This window comes from Neolamprologus multifasciatus, chromosome 7 (assembly GCF_963576455.1).
Source record: "Neolamprologus multifasciatus chromosome 7, fNeoMul1.2, whole genome shotgun sequence".
Taxonomy (NCBI): domain Eukaryota; kingdom Metazoa; phylum Chordata; class Actinopteri; order Cichliformes; family Cichlidae; genus Neolamprologus; species Neolamprologus multifasciatus.
The window spans coordinates 37,524,430-37,545,641 of NC_140445.1; the positions used below are offsets into that span (position 1 = coordinate 37,524,430).

Below are 21,212 nucleotides of genomic sequence, written 5' to 3' on the forward strand. Positions count from 1 at the left end.
GCCCCATGTCGTCTTTTAACATGTGGACTGCCTCTCTGGTTTTATTACCAACAGAACTCCTGAAACTACTCCTGTCGAGGGCACCATCCATGACTTCATTAAAATCTCCAGCTAAAAGTATTTGTCCTTCCATCTCCCCCACAAATTTTGTTAACGTTGTGATAAAAAGTGGGTCTCCCTTATTTGGAGCATAGATATTGCAAAGAATCATCATCACATCTTCAATCCGTGCCTGAACACATATTATTCTTCCCTCTGCATCTTTAAATTCCTTTACCAGTACAAAGTTAATATTTCTTCTGATGAGGATGATAACCCCATTGCGAGCACTTGAAAAGGAGCTGTAGAAAATGTGACCTGACCACCCCGTTTTAAATTTTGACTCTTCACCTTGGTTTAAATGTATCTCCTGTAGAAATACTACGTCTGCTTGTGTTGTTTTTAAATAAGACCATATTTTACGTCTTTTAGCAAGACTACCAAATCCATTTATATTCCATGTCATTATTCTAATAAATTTTCCTGTCATTTTGCGAGAAAATTAGCAATAATTTTGAACCAGTGCTCCTGCATTTTGGAGTGATCATTCTCCCTTCCCAACTGATTAACCCCAGAAATTGCCACCAGCCAAAACCCCTGAACAGAGAAAACATTTTTATCAACTTGAAATGGGAAAAAACAAAACAAACAAAACAAAACAAAACAAAAAAACCTTGCAGTTTGCTGCAACACAGCATAAAAAACAGAAAACAAAAAACAAAACCTTATCGGGTCTGTGAGAGATGCAGACCAGCTTCGTAGCTTCGTCCCAGATGGCAGGTGGCACAGACTCTTCTCCCATCGACTTATCAACTACACGACATCTGGTTCGTAGCTCAAGTTAAGAGCTAGTCTGCCATCCGCGTTTCCTCATTCCCGTTGTTGAAAAACTTCTCTGCCGCTGCTGCCGATGTGAAGCTCAGATTCCTTCCTTTCCATCTCACCTTCAGTGTGGCCGGGAACGCCAGGGTGTAACACGCATTGTGTTGGTGTAGTTTTCAGTGTTGGGTGTAATTAAATTACTTTTCCACTGAAAAAGTAGAGTAACTGATCACCGTTAATTTTTAGGTATTTTAATTACAGTTACTTACAATGTACTTGCGTTACATTGTAAAATAATTAAACTCGCTGAATATCATTATTTAATTTCAATTATTTATCTTCTAAACGTAAAAGTAAACTCTGCCGCTTTAACATCGCTGTAGTGCAGCTGCACGTCATTTCGTGCCAGTTTGCTGCATAGTTGTATTCTAAAGCAGAGGATGTCGGACTCGGCTGAAGCGAGTGGCTGTTTTATGAAATGGAAATATTCCCGTCTCTTCACTTTTCTAAAACAAGCAGACAAGAATATTACAGTAATATGTGAACTATGTCCTGGGGAGAAAAAACTATCGGCCGCTGTAAATAGCACGAGTAATCTACTGAAGCGCCTGACACGGCAGCACAGACAAACCCTTCTGAGTGATCCTTGTTCATCATCCATGGATAACACCGCGGCAACTCCTGCTAAGCAGGCAAAACTTGATTTTACTTCAGCAGCATAGAAAGCGTCTGAAGGTGAGCTTAAAAAAATGATTGCAGGCTACATTGTGGAAGAGATGCTACCGCTGCGTACTGTAGAGTCTCTGTCTTTTAGGTGCATATTAAACAAAATACCTGTGTGTGGCAAAAAAGCAGCACTGCCCGATCGAAAAACATTTTCTACTTACTTAGATAAGTGTTATGCTGACATGGAAATGGAGCTTAAAGGGACATTCTAGAGTTTGGAATATTTTCACGACTGCTGACATTTGGACCAGCCATAACAAAAGTTTTCTCGGAATGACGGCACATTGGATTAATCCTTCTACTTTTGTACGAGGACATGCAGCGCTAGCATCTAAAAGAGTTCCAGGGAGACACACATATGATGTCATCGGCAATGAAATCGAGCAAGTACATTCGGCTTTTGGACTGAACTCTAAAGTGACAGCCACCGTGACAGACAACGGGTCCAATTTTATCAAAGTTTTTAGAATGTTCCAAAAATCAGACTCTGATGAGGAATCCGAAGAAGATGAAGAGGTGACATTTACTGATGTTGAGCAGACCCTCTCCACAGAATCTGAAGGACAGTTTTCTCTCCCTCCACACTTAAGGTGTGCATCACACACACTGAACTTAAATTTTCATGATGTTGAGAAATGGCTTCAAGCAAATGAGGCAAAATTCATCTACAGAAGTGCAACTTCAAAGTATTCTGCAATGTGGACAAAAGCAAACCGTTCTTCTGTTGCTCCAGAGTTAGTAGATAATTTTTCAAGAAAAAACTCATAGTACCTGTTTCAACACGATGGAATTCATTTCACGACGCCCTGTCCAGGATCACTGACATTCCCCTTGCTGAATTAAATACTGTCTGCACTCAGTTTGGAATCAAATGCTTCACTGATCGGGAGTATCTGTTCCTAAAGGAGTATTGTATCGTGTTGAAGCCACTCACTGTTGCACTAGACATATTGCAAGGAGAAGAGAACTGCTATTTTGGAATCCTTCTTCCAACTCTGGAGATTCTAATGTCCAGGACGCTGGCACTGCAGGACGAGCTTAAGCTGACAGCATCCCTCCCTGATATAATTAAGGTAATCTAATATGTATATATATGTGGCCTTACCCTAAAATAATTTTTTGTTTTATTTATCATGCTCTTATGTGAAGTGTCTGATGTATTTTTGTCTCATAGGCGATTAAGGTGCGCTTTTCCTCAATGATGGACAATAAAGAAGTTCTCCTGGCTGCAGTCACTTTGCCTAAATTTAAGTTACGCTGGCTCAGAGAAGAAGAGAAAAAAGACATGGTTAGGTCAATGCTTACTACAGAGTGCCGTGGGTTGTCTCTTGAAGACCAACAACCTGCTCAAGATCACAAGAACCCTGCTGACTCCACTGATGACTTTTTTTCATTTGAGGAGGACGACTGTACCTACTCTGCTGAATATTTGAAATCTGCTGGGTCTGAGCTGGGTGTTCTTAGCCAGTTTCCCAGGATTAAGGCCATTTCACTGAGGTACAACACAGCCACACCATCAAGCGCACCAGTCGAAAGGCTTTTTAGCCTCGGCAATCTTGTGCTTACACCCAGAAGGAACAGACTGTCAAGTGAACGCTTTGAGAGACTTACATTAATGAGATACAACACCTTTTTCAAAAACAACACAGCTAAGTACTACAAAAAGGTTTTTGGAAAACATATGAGTGCATACAGTATCCAGGAAATATGGTGCTCATTGGTTTGAGGAAGTTTCAGAGGAATTCTGTTTGTTAACCAAAGGTCAGAGTTAACTTCACTTTGTTGAAACACATGACATGACTACATACATTATGTATGAATATGTTACTCATTGCTTTGAAAATGTAAAAATTTTAATGTTTACAGCGTGATACATGTCATGTTTAACATTTCTTAGGTTAAGCTTTTTTGTTATTGAGATATGTTGCAGAAAAATATTTTTGTTATTCAGGAATTGTGTTTCTTAGCTAAAGAAAGTTACATTCCTTACTAAAAAATGTAATTATTAAATAATGTTTTTTTTATAGAATGTAATAAAGATGATTCAGAAAGCTAAAAGGCTAAACTATTTCATGTTGACCTGTATGTTTTTTTTAAATTATTTATTATTTAAAGAGTTTAATTTCTATTGTTTGACCACTCAAGGTTTATGTGGATTTTAAGAAGTATTTAGTGAAATTACTTATTGAGTAATTAAGTTACTTTTCAGACACAATAATTAGATAAGTATTTTAAATACAATATTGATTAAATAATTAGTAATTAATTATTTTTTTAAAGTAACTTACCCAACACTGGTAGTTTTTGTTTCACCATTGTAAAGGCATTCCTCTTCTCCACTAACTCCTTTGTCATGTCAGGAAACACAGACACTCTGCTCCCTTCCCATTCAAAGCTGCGTTTTACTTTCGCGGCTGTAATAACTTTATCTCTTGCCGACTGATGCAGGAACCGGACGAGCACTAGCCTCTGAGGTTTGTCCGGGTCCAGCATAGGAGCCAGGGCCCGGTGAGTGTGCTCAATCTCGAACTCGGGGTCATTTAATCCAAGATGACAGCAGCACCTTACACGGCTTGCGTTGAAAAAAAAAAGATCCAAAATATAAGCTACGAATTTGCAATATTCAATACATTATCATGTCGGAGGAAGGAGCACTCCTAGCCAGCTGCCATCTTGCTTGCAACGCCCACGTGACACATACCAACCCTGTTCTACTTTTAAATAACTTAGGAGCCACAAATAAACCAGCAGTATGACAGCAAGGTTCTTTATTAGGCTGATACAGTACTATGAGGTCTTTAGATTATTCAAAAAACAAATTATTTGAGCCCTTGTATTAGGGCTGGGCGATATGACCCAAAATTCATATCTCGATATGTTTTAGCTGGGTGGCGATATAAGATATATATCTCGATATTTTTTTAAAGCCATAAGAACAAAAAGAGAGTTCTTAGTCACACTGTATCCCAGATGTCACACAGGCATTTTTATTTACATACAGCATAGATTTACATGAAGAAATTACTCAAAAAGAAATTATGAGCATTTATTAAATAATCATGCTCCATAAATAAAAGAAAACAATGTTGTTTTTGTGCATAACAAAAAGCTCATAATTGTGCAGTCAAAATGTAAACTAACAGACGCTGAGCATAATAACAAAGACAGATTTCACAGCTGCTCTGTTCCCAACTTCTACTGCGTGACTGACAGCCTTGAGTTTGAAATCCTCTTTGTAACCATGTCTCTGAACAGGTGCCATTTATGGCCCTTATACACACACAATACGGTAATATTACGTTGAAGCACAGTACGTATCACTCCGCGAGGCTCCTCGGTAGCCGTAATGCTCCGACAATCCATCAAGCACTGCATCTCCGTAGCTTACCAAAGTCGTACTAAAACATTTTTTGACAGATTGCTGAGCGCCGTGTACCACCTAAAATCGGTTCGCGGTCAGTAAGCACAACCTGAATTCATACATAAGGCGCGCTGTCAACTTTTGAGAAAATGAAGGGATTTTAGGCCGTCCAGCCCCTGTGGGCTGCATGTCGTTAGCATGGTTAGCTCATTAGCGCCGTTAGCTCGCTAACACGTTGACGCCGTCCAGCCCCACAACTCGCTAACGGAGATTTGCCGTGTCCATCTTGTCGCTACCTGCAGGTGAAGCTATGGGGGAGGAGGGGAGTTGTGTTCAGTGAAGGAGAGGCGAGGCCGAGTAACGTTGCGTAGAGACAAAAGTGGACGAAAGAGAGGCAAACTTGTGGCTCCACAAGTATAAATATGACGTAACATAGACTATATCGATATAAAGGATATTGTCACATCTCATATCTCGTATGAAAATATATCGATATTTTTTAAAAACTCGATATATCGCCCAGCCCTACCTTGTATATGAGGAGCAGGATTTTAAACTAAATTCTGGATTTAACAGGCATCCAGTCAAAAGTCAAAATACACTCTCTTTTTAGTCCCTGTCAGTACTCTCACAGTAGCATTTTGGATCAGCTGAGGGCTTTTCAGAGAGTAACAGGAAAAGCTGTCAATGCATGTATTACTTGTAGTCTGGACTATTGTAATTCATGATTAACTAGTTTTTCAGCATCACTCTGAGATAGGAATTTTCTAATTTTAGATATTTGTTTAACATGTACACTGACGGACATATCCTGGTCAAAATTGACTCCAAGATTCCTCACAGTGATATTGGAGGCATAGGTAATGCCATCCAGAGTAAGTATCTGGTTAGATACTATGTTTCGAAAATATCTGAATATAGAAGCAGAAAATTAAAGGTCATCCAGGTATTTATGTCTTTAAGACATTTCTGCAGTCTAACTAATTGGTGTGTGTTTTCTGGCTTCTTGGACAGATAAAGTTGGCTAACGGTTTCAAACTTGCAACAGGTCCAGATGGAAGGCCCTTTATTATGTTGGTGAGTAGTCTAATTTGGAATATATGGAATCCTACATCCATCCAAGTACAAGGTCAGGTTACACCAGTTAATCTAGAAATGCCTAAAAACACACAAGGATGTCACTCATCTCTTCAAATGTGAAGGTTAGTGCACTAAATGCAACACAGGGTATATGTGTCAGTCATGTGATCAGGTCTTACCAGGTTGTGAGGCCTTGGTGAACCTTTTCAGAGTTTAGAATACATTAGAATGCAGTGTAGTTTTCACATATATAGTCATACTTGTTTGCAGGTTTTTAAAAAAATAATAAGTGACTTTGAGATGAAGAAGCTTTGATGGGCACCCTCAGGAGGCTTTAAACTTGACCGGCAACAAAGACTGCAGGGTCTCTCTGGAGGACTGACAGGATGCCAGTAATGACAAAGGCAGAGCCCATCAGCAGGACAAATCGAAGGCTCACAGTGACGAGACACACTAGGTGGCCAACGGCTAGGGTAGAGTTCTGCTGATGGTTGGTGCCAGAAGGCCAGCAACAGCGTCAAAGGAAAAATAGGAGGATAAAGTAAGACATCTGGTAGTCTGGCAGGAGCAGGAGTAGGAGTACAGCAACCCTCAACTGCCTTGGCAGGAGGCTACCAAGAAGAGGGGAAGATCCATGGGCTCAGGCAACACAGGACCCATTGGCTCAAGTTCTGGTAAGACAGGATACTCAAGTAGCAATGAGTCTTTTACAGCTGTTGAGGAATTTTGACACACTCATCTTTACAGAATTGTTATAATTTAAGTACACTGAAGGGTTTTCAAGCATGAGCTGCCTTTTTTAGGGTCATGCCACAGCATCTCAAACAGATTCAGGTCATTACTTTGGCTTGGACACTTCAAAGTCTTCATTTTGCTTTCCTTAAGCCATTCAATGGTGGACTTTCTGTTGTGTTTTGGATCATTGTCCTGCTGCAGAACCAAATGCGCTTCAGCTGGAGTTCACAAACAGATGGTCAGACATTCTCCTTCAGGATGTTTTAGCAGACGGCAGAATTCATGGTTCCATTTACCACAGCAAGTCTTCCAAGTCCTGAGGAGGCAGAACACCCCCAGACCATCACACTACCATCAACGTATTTTACTGCAAGTATGATGTTCCTTTTCTGAAATGCTACATTACTTTTATGTCAGATATAATGGGACACACACCTTCTAAAAAATTAAACTTTTAACTTGTCAGTTGAGTATTTTTTTCAAGATATTTTCTTGCAAAAGTGTTCCTTTTGCTCAGCAGTGGTTTTTGTCTTGGAAATCTATCATGCAGGCCATTTTTTTGACCATTCTTTTTCTTATGATAGAGTCAAGAACACTGACCTTAACTGAGGCAAGTGAGGCCTGCAGGTTTTTGGATGTTGTTCTGGGGCGTTTTGTGACCTCTTAGATGAAGTGTCTCTGCACTCTTGGGATAATCACTTTTTTCACACTGGATTTTTTTCTCGTTAATCATAAACACCTTTATATACAGAATATACAGTCTCTGGAAGGATTAGCACAGCAGTCTCTGAATGAGATGACCGAGTAACACAAACAAATATTGAGACAGACAATTCAGTAACAGCGTGAATTTTCATGAATGTCTTTGAAGGCAATGCAAAACACAGCTTTGGACGGCTGGGAAATGTGCAGCTGAGTTTTCTTGTGGACTGTCTCATAAACCGAGAGCATTGTTTTTTGTTTTTTTTAACTCAGAAAGACCAGCAGGGAAACATTAAGAAACGTGTTTAGAAGTCAGAGCTGGTTAACTCTGAGATTTGCAACTCTGAGTTTCCCATTCCAGAACAGACAATCAGAGTAAGTTCAACTCTGAGTGTTCAACCAGAGCTAAGTGCATGTGTGAGTAGAAAAAGAAAACTATCATCAATGGAGCACCAACACCAGGATTCACCATGGAAACAAGTGAATAAAAAGCAGAGCCTCCATGTCAATCCAGTGGACTGAGGGATATGAATGCATGTCAGTGCTGACCAATGTTCCCTCTAAGCTGTGCGCGTGCACTATTGCGCACTGCTGGCACGGTCTCTGTGCACAGAAAATCTGTGTTGCGCACAAAAAAAAAATCTAACCTGAATTGAAATTAACATTGATACGTTAACACTTCTGTTTTGCAGTGTTAGTCAGTAAGTGACTGGCTGCTCCCGTATGGGATCAGAACGATGCCAGCTTATCCCATAGTCCAGCCAATAATGCGATTCACATTTGTATACACGCAGCTAATCAACGTCGTTGACAGGCTATGACAGTGTCCTTATGTGCCGACGCCGGTGTTTTAGCTAGCAAAGTGGCTGATGTGGAGTGATGCCACGTTAATGACAACGTGCACAACCATTGGAGATGTGAGCAGGACAGACGGAACAATTGACGGAAAAAGTGTGGACTGTATACCAGTTTTTAAATTGTGTTGATAGGCCACGTAAAACCAGAGTTATGATAAAAATATCTGCACTGTTTGGTTTTCTTCCTGAATACTATCGTTGTTTATATTTACTGCGGGAGGAAACGGGAAAAACTGCGTTTTATAAGGAAAACGCACGAAAGCGCTCTCCACCTGTTAGCAAAAACAACACCAAAAATCCCCACCCTTTCCTATTGGTGGAAAAATGTACCATGTCGACCAATCAAAAAATGATATGGCAACATGGCATTTAGTTGTTTAGGAAGGGTGAAAGTTTTAGGAGTGACAGCGGTGTTTTGAGATGTGAGAGATTTGCGACGTTTAGCGCAAATCTTGTGTAGTTAGTGTTTAGTGTAGTCAATAGTTTTGTTGTGTGTGTCAGAACAATGAGGCGACTGCTGAATGTTACAGGTGTTACAGCAGTGATACATCTCTTGTTGTCAGGCCTGCAGGTATCAGGCTGTTGTTCTCCTTTATCTCATAGTGGACAGAAATTATTTTTTGGAGTGGCACAAATAATTTGTGTGGCATCAAATTTGATGCAGAACAGCTGATTGTTCTGTAAATAGTTTGAAATGTTTATTTAAAAAAACCGCCTTGGCTGCATTTTTAGGTAAACAGTAGTTAAAAACTTTGTAGTTTGCAAAACTCAGTTAGATCCAATTAGAGGGAACATTGGTGCTGACCACCATATTTATCATTAAACACACGAGGGCAGAAAGGCATGATTTAAACCAGCTTAGGCCACTCTGTCAACATCAAAGATAAAATAAAAGTTTGGTCTGTGGTGATCATTTAGTCAACTTGAATGTTCGTTAGACAAAGCTGGACAAAGATCATTTTGAAAGCCTGCATTTTTATTATAGTGAAACAAAATTTACAGTTGATTTTTTTCAATAAGTATTTAATAAAGACGTCATGTACTCATGGGATAGAAACTCACTATTTTTTTATAGACAATTTCAACTGAGCTTTAATGCTCCTCAGTGCAACCATTTATAATTTGATCTAATACCAGCTCACTGATGGCTCTTTTAGCATAAAAGTTTTACTCAATTACTGTTAATAGTCAGAGTTCAGTCATTGTAAATGCACAGCAACGTTCCAAGTCTTAAATGAATGTGAAGATTTATCAGTGAAGGCCAACACGTTAAAAGAAATGCCTCAGCTTTTAAAGAGTGGTGTATATTTTGGATAAATAAATCTTATATATAAGTAGCGTACAGTTTTGGAAGGACTATGGAATCCCATCTGTATTCTGTATTTGAAATGGCACTACAAATGATCCAGATATGATGAGCTGGGTATTGACCAGAGCCACATTGGATCCAGGCTTGGTTTCGTCTAAATCCATGAATCTTACATTGGTTCTGTCTTGCTGTGCAAGTAGACTTCAGCCTCGGCTTGGTTTACTGATCTGTTATGGATCTGTTATGGAAATGAGAACACATAGGCAATACAGCTGACATGAATTAACATGACGCCACAAGGGTAGGTAATGAAGACACACCGAACATGGATCCATGAGACCTTCACAATAGAACAGGAAACTGAGGAACATGACACAGGAGTAGAGGAGAGGCAGACGAGAGGACGCAAGGGAACACAGAGGGGCACAAGGGAGAGAGAGAGGAGACGAGAGAGACACGAGGGACGAGGGACATGGATAAACATGACAAACAGGGGGAACATAGAATGAAATACGAGGAAGGAAACAAGACACAAGAACTCTCACAACATATAGAAACACAGACGCACAGAGAGGGACACAGAGGCCAAAGAGACAAGAAGGAATCTAATAATCAGATGTTAAACAGAACAACCTAGGCACTACAGAATAAACTCAACACTAACATGGTGGACTTAAATATCAATCACAATACAAAATGAGATCAAAACACAAGAAAACTCAAAACGCTGGGTCAAATGACCCAGGACCATGACAGAGATTTATGGGCTCAAATTGTGGTCATAAATATTTTGTACTTGTAAATCAGGATTTGTATGTATAAAAATAATTTGTGTGTGCCAAAAAATACGTGTGAAACTCTGCACACAAGTTTCAGGTTAGAAGTACGAATTTTGACCACAATTTGAGCCCATAGAGATTTGTGTGTTTGCAGTATGTGTGTGTGTAATGTGGATAACAGCATGCATGCTGAGTTTTTTCAAATGTCACCTTAAATTGATTTTTAAAACCAGATGTCACAAATGTCAAGTGGTTTGACTGTGAATCAGAGGAATGCCACACACTCATATGATTGCAATTTGTCAATCACCACGTAGGCCTGACCTGGAGCCTGTTCTCCTCAGTGATGTAACCCATCATCTTGAACCCTCGTGTTTTTGTATTTCTGGATAACAGTATCTAGCTTTTGGTTTTGGAGCGGATATCCCATATGGAAAAGAAAAAGGAAAAACTTATAAAAGACTTGCATCAGTTTTAGCTTGCTTCATATAGTGAATCATATAAGGCTTATATGATTTACTCATGAAAGTGGCCACTTTCTCATTACTTTCATATATTGTTTTTGGAAGTATCCAAAACATCCAAGTTTCATTTATATATGACCAAACAGCCACTTCACAAGCGCATGGCACAACACAGAAGAGCCACCTCCACAGGACAAGACTCAGCTGTCCATCTGCATCTTAAGGATAAAGGACACTCTTTCGAGGATGCCAATGTTCACATTTTGGACAGAGAGGACAGATGGTTTGAAAGAGGAGTGAAAGAAGCCATCTATGTCCACTGTGAGCGACCATCTTTGAACAGAGGCGGTGGTTTACGACACCAACTCTCTGTCATCTATAATCCAGTTTTGAGATCCCTTCCCAGACGCCTTAACGCCCACTCACATCCTGGGCCATCTGACCTCAGGAATTCGCATGATAAGGTGGGGCCAGGTTTCACAATGAACTCACCCGAAACCCTGGCTGATTGGGACCCACACCCAGTTTCACACCTTGGCTCAGGCGATTAGAGGATCATCAGGGGGTCCTTTTGTCCCTCTGTGGGGGGATACTCCCACTAGGTTTATATCTGGGACTCTCCACCATTTGACCTTAGAACTGAAGAAGCTTCTCAGATGAGAGGTGAAACGTCTTCAAGTAACTTAAAGAAGTCCAGACGCTTTCTTTGCAAGCTCCTTTGACTACGATGACCTGGATGACTGAGAACCTTCACAGACATATGCTTTTTCAGCATTCAAAGATTGATGACACCATGTCAGAGCACTGGCTATGAATTTCAGAAGGATCAGGCCTTAACTTAACAGAAAAGTTATCAATAGTTATTTTCCTATTACAGCTACATCCACTTCTGTCGTGCCTAGGCTGCTCACTAGGGCTGGGTATCATCACTGATTTCTATAATCCATTCGATTCTGGTTTTCAAAGTCCCGATTCGATTCAACTTCGCCTCAGACAGTCAGAAATATTATATTTCTGATCATATATCAGTACTGACTTCATCAGAATTGTGAACATCACAGCAGATGCCTTTGTGTGAAAGTAACTGAGAATAAAACACAGAAAAATATGAAGGAGATTTTCCTGGTCTGGCTTTTTATAGCAGATAACCTTAAAAATATTCTACAATGTTCTGCATATAAAGTTTAAATTTCTTTAGTATTGAACAACAGAAAAAATAGGCTTTCTTGTCCAAGGTCATTTAAGTGAAAAAAAGAAAAAGAAAAGAAAAAGACAGCAGCCGACAGCGCTGTAAACAACGGTAGACTGGTGGGTAATAAGCGAATGAATAATACAGAAAACAGAGATTGGAGACGGAAACTGTTCTTGAAGTACAGATAGAGATAGAGAGAGAGCTAGCTGTGCATGAAGTGTGATTTTAATAGTCGTGGAAGCAAAACAGCAAAATTCATGACGACATTGATCAAATGTGAAGCGCAGTTTGCTGCTTCTTTTGCTGCTGGCTCGGCGAATTTTGGTTGGAGAGAGACAAAACCTGCAGCTCAGAATCAGCGCAAACAGACGTAATCACAGCGCGGACTGGACGCATCAGAATCGCTAAGCTCCGACAGCGTGTCCGTGTTCGGGCCGTCGGGTGAGAAAGCCGAGAAAGACAAAGTTGATTCTGATGCGTCGGGTCCGTTCTGTGTTTACGTCTTTGTGTGGAATCCGTGTACCTGCTCTCATTTGCTGTTTGGTTGTTATTGAAATGGTTTTTTGAGCTTTAATCTGAGAATCTGGCGTTTCTGGCAAAACACAGTTATATTTAAAAGTCGATTCAGGATTTAATGAATTGATATCGCTTTATTCAAGCTACTCACCTCCCACTTCCATCTGCACTTTCAACTGGACCACGGCCAATCAGGGAGGTCCCGCCCCTTACTATCTCTGATTGGTTTAGTCCACGATAGGGGCATAATGTGTGTCTGTTGTTGACCACAGGGAAGGTTGCAGATTTTTTTTGTTGTTACCCGAACAGTTGGTCGCACAGGTGCAACCAAATTTTTTTTTTAGTCGCACCACTGAAAAATTTGGTCGCATTTGCGGCCAAATTGGTCGCACTCTAGAGTCCTGCCTAGATAAGATTGTAATGAGACTCATTAATAATCACTTACAGATCGGAGGTTGGGATTGTAGGTATGTGAACCTTCATCAGTTTAAGAATGTAAACTTTCACGCTCTCTGTGATGTTCGTGGGCCACTTTTGGTGGAGAAAACGTGTTGTTTTGACTTGTCTTGTGTTCATTTGTTTGGACACATCATGTCATGAAGGCAGTCAGGGTTTATTCTGCACTGCTGTCATCTTAGGACTGACAGATCAGGGGGTGCAGTACGTTTATTATTGTAATTAAAAGGCTGATTTGTTGACTGTGTTGCTGCTCCAACCACGATTGATGACAATGGAAAAAACGTTTTATCTTTGTCCACAAAGATGGATGATTGAAGCAAACTCATGTCTAAAACATCACAGTATAATGCAACAATGAGATTTTACCCAACTGCAGCTCGGCAAACAAGGGTCACTTTTGTCCACATATGTATGCTTAAAAGCCCTTCAAACTCATTCTGCTGGGAAAACTTTCCCCCTAGATGCTGTTAGTTTAAAGCCCTAAATGTAAAATATGAAAAAGTTGAGCACTAAAAAAATTCCACATTTTTCCAGCTTATGTATAAGTTACACTGCTGTCATACGCTCTCGTCAGTCTTTTTTCCCTCTCTTTGAGGCCCCGATCATCAGTGACAGCAGTAATTCTTGGCTGCTTGACAGATGATGCAGCTCCTGTTCCATTTCTGTAGTTAAGACGTCAAAAGGCAACTTTGATTATACGTTAACAAAAAAAAAAAAAACACGATTCACAAGCTGTCAGAAACTTGTGACGCTTACATTTGGCTGAGTCTAAGAGAAATTCTAGAAAGTGACCAATAAATGCAAGCAACCTATAATGCTATCCTCAGGACCAGATACCTCTATTCTTAAAACAATAATAAATATAGAAGATCAAACATATTCCTAAACATTGCCCTATATTTGGAAAAAGTAAGTGTTTATCAGCTTCTTCTTCTTCTTCTTACTGTTTAATAATAAGTTCTGACAATAAGATGTTTTTCACATTCAGCAACAGCAGGTTCCACAGGGCTTTAAATGAGGGCCACTGCTAAAATCTTGGATAAATTAATATATGAGCAAACTGCACTACAAAGTAAAATATTAACTCCAAATATTTCGTCCAAATTGAAATATTAAGACCAAAATCTGACTTTTACATTTCTTTCATCCATCCATTTTCTAGTGTTTATTTGGGTCTGTGTAGCAGGGGCTGCAGTCTAAACTGAGATGCCCAGACCTCCTTCTCCTCAGGTGTTCCTGCACCAGGTGACAGATTTAATCTTTCCAGTGTGTGCTGGATCTGCCCGAGAGCCTCCTCATGGTAGGACATCCCAAAATTCCTCACTTAGGTGGCACCCAGGAGGCACCCTAGCATTGCCAGATCACCTCAACTGGCTCCTTTTGATGTGGAAGAGTAACACCTCCTCAAGCACATAGTGATCTAAAAACTGATCAACTGAATAAATGTTTGGTTTTCTGTTTGTTGATGGTTACATATATATATATGAAGAAGCCGCAGTAATTGTGTTGGTTTTCAAACGTAAAATTGAGCTAAATCCTCTTCTTCTCAGTTTCACTGTTGGTTTAGTTACTGCCTAGTAGACAGTGAAAGGGATTCAATTATCTGAGAATATTGACTGAAACCTCCCATTTAAGCTTGTCAGAGAGACTGATGTTGGTGTAACCCCAGCTAAATGAGAGATGGGCGTGGGCACCACCACGAACTCCTCCAACCATGTCCTCAGAGAGATCATAACGAACTAAGGAGGAGACTCACCTTCACCTTGTTTAGTGTTGCTTCGGGGATCCTCAGAGAGGATTATCAACTGCATGACACCAGCAAAAGGCAACTTCAACAAGATCAGCATCGGCACAGGAGAAGGTCAGCTGCCAGTCGAGATAATCACGAGACTCAAAACAGCATCATAGAGGAGCAAATGGCTGATTTCAGAGGGAAGATTTGCTCTGCGGTGGAAGACAAACAGACACACGAGCAGACAGTCAATAAGAGGAAATAAATCAGAGCGAGACAGTTGCAGTCAGCAGGTGGAGTGATGGGGAGGAAACTAATGGTCAACTTCCCTCAGCTCAGTGTGTGTGTGTGTGTGTGACCCCTCAGGTCAGATCTATAATGGAAGATCCTCTCCTCCATCTCACTGCTCTGCCCTTTTCATTTCTACTGACACACATAAATACACCCCCACACACCCCCACCTATTTTTTAACTGCACGGACACAGCCTGAGATTACAGCTACAGAGAAACACACAAATCTCTCATTTTATGTATAAAATCACATTAAATCCACATTGTGCATAGATATGCTTTTGAACATGGACAGTTCTACTTAATGACATCTTTCCTGTCAGTGTAATTTATACAGCATGAGAGGAAAATATGGCATTCACACATCAATGTGAGCCACAGGCAGCCACTGCTGGAAATAGTTTATTTTGATGCATATGCTGTTTTTTTGCAATTTTGCATTATAATATTTATTTTCGTTTTTCTTGCAGTGTATAAAAATTGGTGTATTTCAAAAATAAAACTATGAAGACACTTAAAATAAATTTCCTGTGGTGGGAAACTATTTTGTGCAACTTTTTCGTATTTACAGTTTTGAGGGATAAGCCTCTTAAATTTCTCTAACTAGAAATATATGTTAAAAAAACAAAAATGATTTTAATTTTTTTTGTAGTTTATTGCACTTTTTTGTAATGTATGTAATTACTATGCACTTAATGCATACATATTATTAAAATTTGGGCTATAATGGTTGTATTGATGTATATCAACTTGAAATGCTCCCAAAATGACACTACAGCATGTAAAAATATAATATAAGCTCTGGCGGACTTGGTTCTATGGTAGGTCTTAAAGGGTTAAAGTCTATCCTCTGACGGACAGGCAGCCAGTGTAAAGACCTCAGAGCTGGACTGATGTGGTCCACTTTTTTGGTCTTAGTGAGAACTCGAGCAGCAGAGTTCTGAATGAGCTGTAGTTGTCTGACTGATTTTTTAGGTAGACCTGTAAAGATGCTGTTACAGTAGTCAAGCCTACTAAAGATGAATGCATGGACTAGTTTTTCCAGGTCCTGTTGAGACATCAGATCTTTTATCCTTGAAATATTCTTGAGGTGATAGTAAGCTGATTTTGTTATTGTCTTAATGTGTTTTTCTAAGTTTAGGTCTGCATCCATCACTACACCCAAATTTCTTGCCTGGTTTGTGGTTTTTAGGTGTATAGATTGAAGTTCTCTGGTGACCTGTAATCATTTTTCTTTGGCACCAAAGACTATTACCTCAGTTTTGTTTTTGTTTAGCTGGAGAAAATTGTGGCACAACCAGTCATTAATTTCCTCAATGCATTTACCAAGAGCCTGTACAGGGCCTCGGCCTCCTGGTGACATTGTGATATATATTTGTGTGTCATCTGCATAGTTATGATAGTTTATTTTGTTGTTCTTTATAATCTGTGCCAGTGGGAGCATGTAAATGTTAAACAGAAGGGGTCCCAAGATGGAACCATGGGAAACTCCACATGTGATACTTGTCTGCTCAGATGTGAAGTTACCTATTGATACAAAGTATTTCCTGTTTTCTAAGTATGTTTTGAAACAGTTTAGTACAGTTCCTGAAAGACCTGCCCAGTTCTCCAGTCGTTTGAGTAATATGTTGTGGTCAACTGTATCAAATGCTGCACGGAGATCCAGTAAATCAAAGACTGACATTTTTCCACTGTCTGTATTCAGACATATGTCATTAAACACTTTGGTCAGAGCAGTTTCAGTGCTGTGGTTCTGTCTAAAACCTGACTGGAAGGCATCATAGCAGTTATTCTGTTTTAAGAAGTAATTGAGCTGTTGAAAAACTGCTTTTTCAATGATCTTACTTAAAAATGGGAGATTTGAGATCGGCCTGTAGTTGTTCCAGGGCTCTAGAGTGCGACCAATTTGGTCCGTGGTGCGACTAAAAAAAAATATTTGGTCGCAACTGCGACCAACTGTTCGGGTAACAACAAAAAAAAAAATCTCTGCAACTCTCCATGTGGTCAACAACAGACACACATTATGCCCCCATCGTGGACTAAACCAATCAGAGATAGTCAGGGGCGGGACATCTCTGATTGGCCGTGGTTCAGTTGAAAGTGCAGGTGGAAGAGAGAGGTGAGTAGTCTGAATAAGGCGATATCAATTCATTAACGGATTCCACACAAAGACGTAAACACAGAGCGGAGCTGACACATCAGAATCAGCTTTGTCTTTCTCGGCTTTCTCACCCGACGGCTCCTACACGGATACGCTGTCGGAGCTTAGGGTTTCTGATGCGTCAGGTCCGCGCTGTGTTTACGTCTTTTTTGCGCTGATTCTGAGCTGCAGGTTTTGTCTCTCTCCAACTAAAATTCGCCGAGCCAGCAGCAAAAGAAGCAGCAAACTACGCTTCACATTTGATCAATGTTGTCATGAATTCCCTCTGACTTTTGCTGTTTTGCTTCCACCACGATAAAAATCACACTTCCTGCACAGCTCTCTGTGTGTACTTCAAGAACAGTTTCCCGTCTTAAATCTGTTTTCTGCATTATTCATTCGCTTATTACCCACCAGTCTACCGTTGTTTACAGCGCTGTCGGCTGCTGTCTTTTTCTTTTCTTTTTCTTTTTTTCACTTAAATGACCTTGGACAAGAAAGCCTATTTTTTCTGTTGTTCAATACTGAAGAAATTTAAACTTTATATGCAGAACATTGTAGAATATTTTTAAGGTTATCTGCTATAAAAAGCCAGACCAGGAAAATCTCCTTCATGTTTTTCTGTGTTTTATTCTCAGTTACTTTCACACAAAGGCATCTGCTGTGATGTTCACAATTCTGATGAAGTCAGTACTGATAAATGATCAGAAATATAATATTTCTGACTGTCTGAGGCGAAGTTGAATCGAATCGGGACTTTGAAAACCAGAATCGAATGGATTATAGAAATCAGTGATGATACCCAGCCCTAGTGAGTAGCTCTAGGCCTGAGAGAAGTGGATGTAGCTGTGGGTAATAAGAAAAGATGAAAAGAACTATTGATAACTTTTTTGTTAAGTTAAGGCCTGATCCTTCTGAAATTCATAGCCAGTGCTCTGACACGGTGCCATCAATCTTTGAATGCTGAAAAAGCATAGTGTATCCAGAAAACATATCATATGCTGCAATAAATGCACTGCCCAAGTGTCCCCTCTCTCCACTGCCTTTCAGCAGCATGCAGCAGCAAACAGGTCGTCAGAGGAGGCCAAGATGATGATTAGGTTTAACATTTTCTACAATATTGACAAAGCACTTTAAGCACAAGATTGTTAGTTAATAATTTAGAAATGAATATTGTCTGTATGGACTTCCCCCCCAAAGAAGGTGCACATGTAAAACTGCGGTGTTAAGCGATGCGGTTGAAAAATTTGTGTGCGCCTAACTTTTGTGCCGGTACGCCTAAATTTTTAAAGTTAGGCGTACCGGTGCGCCCATGTCAAAAAGTTAGTCTAGAGCCCTGTGTTCATTTGTGTCTTGTCAAGATTGTCCTTTTTCAGTATAGGTTTAATTACAGCAGTTTTTAGTGGTTCTGGAAACACACATGACATTAAAGAAAAGTTGATCTGTAACAGGTCTGACTCCAAAGTCTTTGAGACCTTTTTGAAAAAACTTGTTGGCAGGACATCTAAACAGCAAGAGGAGGAGTTCAGTTGACCTAAGATGTCCTCCAGGTCTTTGCTGTTAATAGGGTGAAACTGTTTGATGGTGTTTAAACAGTTTTTCGGTAGACACAGTACATATCCTGAATCTGCTGTTGATGTACCAATTGCTTGTCTAATCTTTTGGATTTTTTTCTGTGAAGAATTTGGCAAAGTCATTGCAGGCCATGGTCGAATGAAGTTCAGCTGCCACTGACACAGGAGGGTTTGTTAGCCTGTCAACTGTAGAAAATAAGACCCGAGCATTATGACTGTTTTTGGTGATGATGTCAGAGAAGTAGGACCTCCTTGCACTCCTCAGTTGTAAATTATAATTGTGAAGTTTCTCTTTATAGCTGTCATAATGAACCTGGAGGTTTGTTTTTCTCCATCTGCGCTCAGCTTTCTTACACTGTCTTTTTTCATTTTTCACCAGTGTGGAGTTTCTCCATGCTCAGTGGCTAGTGGATCTGAGGGCAGACCACAGCAACCTCCCCGAACAGGGTCCAGTAACCATCACCGTGGCAGATATCCAAGAAAGGGTCTCCAGTATGAAGAGTTGGACAGCACCAGGCTCTGACATGGTTAACGCCTACTGGCTGAAGAAGCTGACTGCACTCCACGAGCGCCTGGCAGCACAAATGAACCAGCTGCTAGTTAACGAGAGACACCCGGAATGGCTAACCAAAGGCCGTACAGTCCTGATCCTCAAGGACCCCCAGAAGGGACCGGTCCCCTCCAACTACCGACCAATAACCTGCCTCAGCACCACGTGGAAGCTCCTGTCAGGCATCATAGCGGCTAAGATGAACAAGAACATGAGTCAATACATGAGCGGGGCACAGAAAGGGATGGGCAAGAATACCAGAGGTGCAAAACACCAGCTACTGGTAGACAGAACAGTCAGCCGAGACTGCAAGACCAGACTGACCAACCTGTGCACTGCCTGGATTGATTACAAGAAGGCCTATGACTCAGTGCCCCACAGCTGGATACTGGAATGCTTAGAATTGTACAAGATCAACAGGACCCTAAGAGCCTTCATCAGGAACTCAATGGGTATGTGGCGTACAACACTAGAGGCCGACTCCAAACCCATAGCACAAGTCACCATCAAGTGCGGGATCTACCAAGGAGATGCTCTGTCCCCACTACTGTTCTGCATAGGCCTGAACCCCCTCAGTGCGATCATTAACAAGACTGGCTACGGATACCGACTACGGAACGGAGCAGTTGTCAGCCACCTCCTGTACATGGATGACATCAAGCTGTATGCCAAGAGTGAACGAGACATCGATTCACTGATCCACACCACCAGGATATACAGCAATGACATCGGAATGTCGTTTGGGCTGGAGAAGTGTAGTCGGATGGTAACAAAGAGAGGGAAGGTAGTCAGAACGGAGGGGATCAAACTACCAGAAGGCAACATTGCAGACATAGAGCACAGTTACAAGTACCTGGGGATCCCGCAGGCGAATGGGAACCATGAAGAGGCCGCTAGGAAAGCTGCAACAACCAAGTACCTGTAGAGGGTCAGGCAAGTTCTGAGGAATCAGTTGAACAGTAAGAACACCTACGCCCTGCCCATGATCAGGTACCCTGCTGGGGTAATAGGCTGGCCAAAGGAGGAGATAGAAGCCACTGACATCAAGACAAGAAAGCTCCTTACCATGCATGGAGGGTTTCATCCCAAGTCCAGCACCCTGAGGCTGTACGCTAAGCGGAAGGAAGGGGGCCGGGGAGTGGTGAGTGTCAGCACCACAGTCCAGGATGAGACAACGAACATCCAAGAATACATTGGGAAGATGGCCCCAACTGACAGCATGCTCAGTGAATACCTCGGGCAGCAGAAACCCAAGAAAGAGGAGGGAGACGAGGAACCATCATGGAAGGACAGGCCCCTGCACGGTATGTACCACCGGCAGATAGAAGAGGTGGCTGATATCCAGAAATCCTACCAGTGGCTGGACAAAGCTGCACTGAAAGACAGCACAGAGGCACTAATCATGGCAGCACAAGAACAAGCTCTGAGTACAAGATCCATAGAGGCTGGGGTCTATCACACCAGGCAAGACCCCAGGTGCAGGCTGTGTAAAGATGCCCCTGAGACAATCCAGCACATAACAGCAGGGTGCAAGATGCTAGCAGGCAAGGCATACATGGAACGCCATAACCAAGTTGCCGGCATAGTGTACAGGAACATCTGTGCCGAGTATAACCTGGAAGTCCCGAGGTCAAAATGGGAGATGCCCCCAAGGGTGGTGGAGAATGACCGAGCTAAGATCCTGTGGGACTTCCAGATACAGACGGACAAAATGGTGGTGGCTAACCAACCGGACATAGTGGTGGTAGACAAACAGAAGAAGACGGCCGTAGTGATCGATGTAGACGTTCTGAATGACAGCAACATCAGGAAGAAGGAACACGAGAAGCTGGAGAAATACCAAGGGCTCAGAGAAGAGCTCGAGAGGATGTGGAGGGTGAAGG

At 41.2% G+C, this 21,212-nt stretch overlaps 1 pseudogene; it reads left to right on the forward strand.

Moving 5' to 3' along the window:
- Positions 1-782: 782 nt before the first annotated feature.
- LOC146514747 (uncharacterized) lies at positions 783-12,257 on the forward strand (annotated as a pseudogene).
- Positions 12,258-21,212: the final 8,955 nt, after the last annotated feature.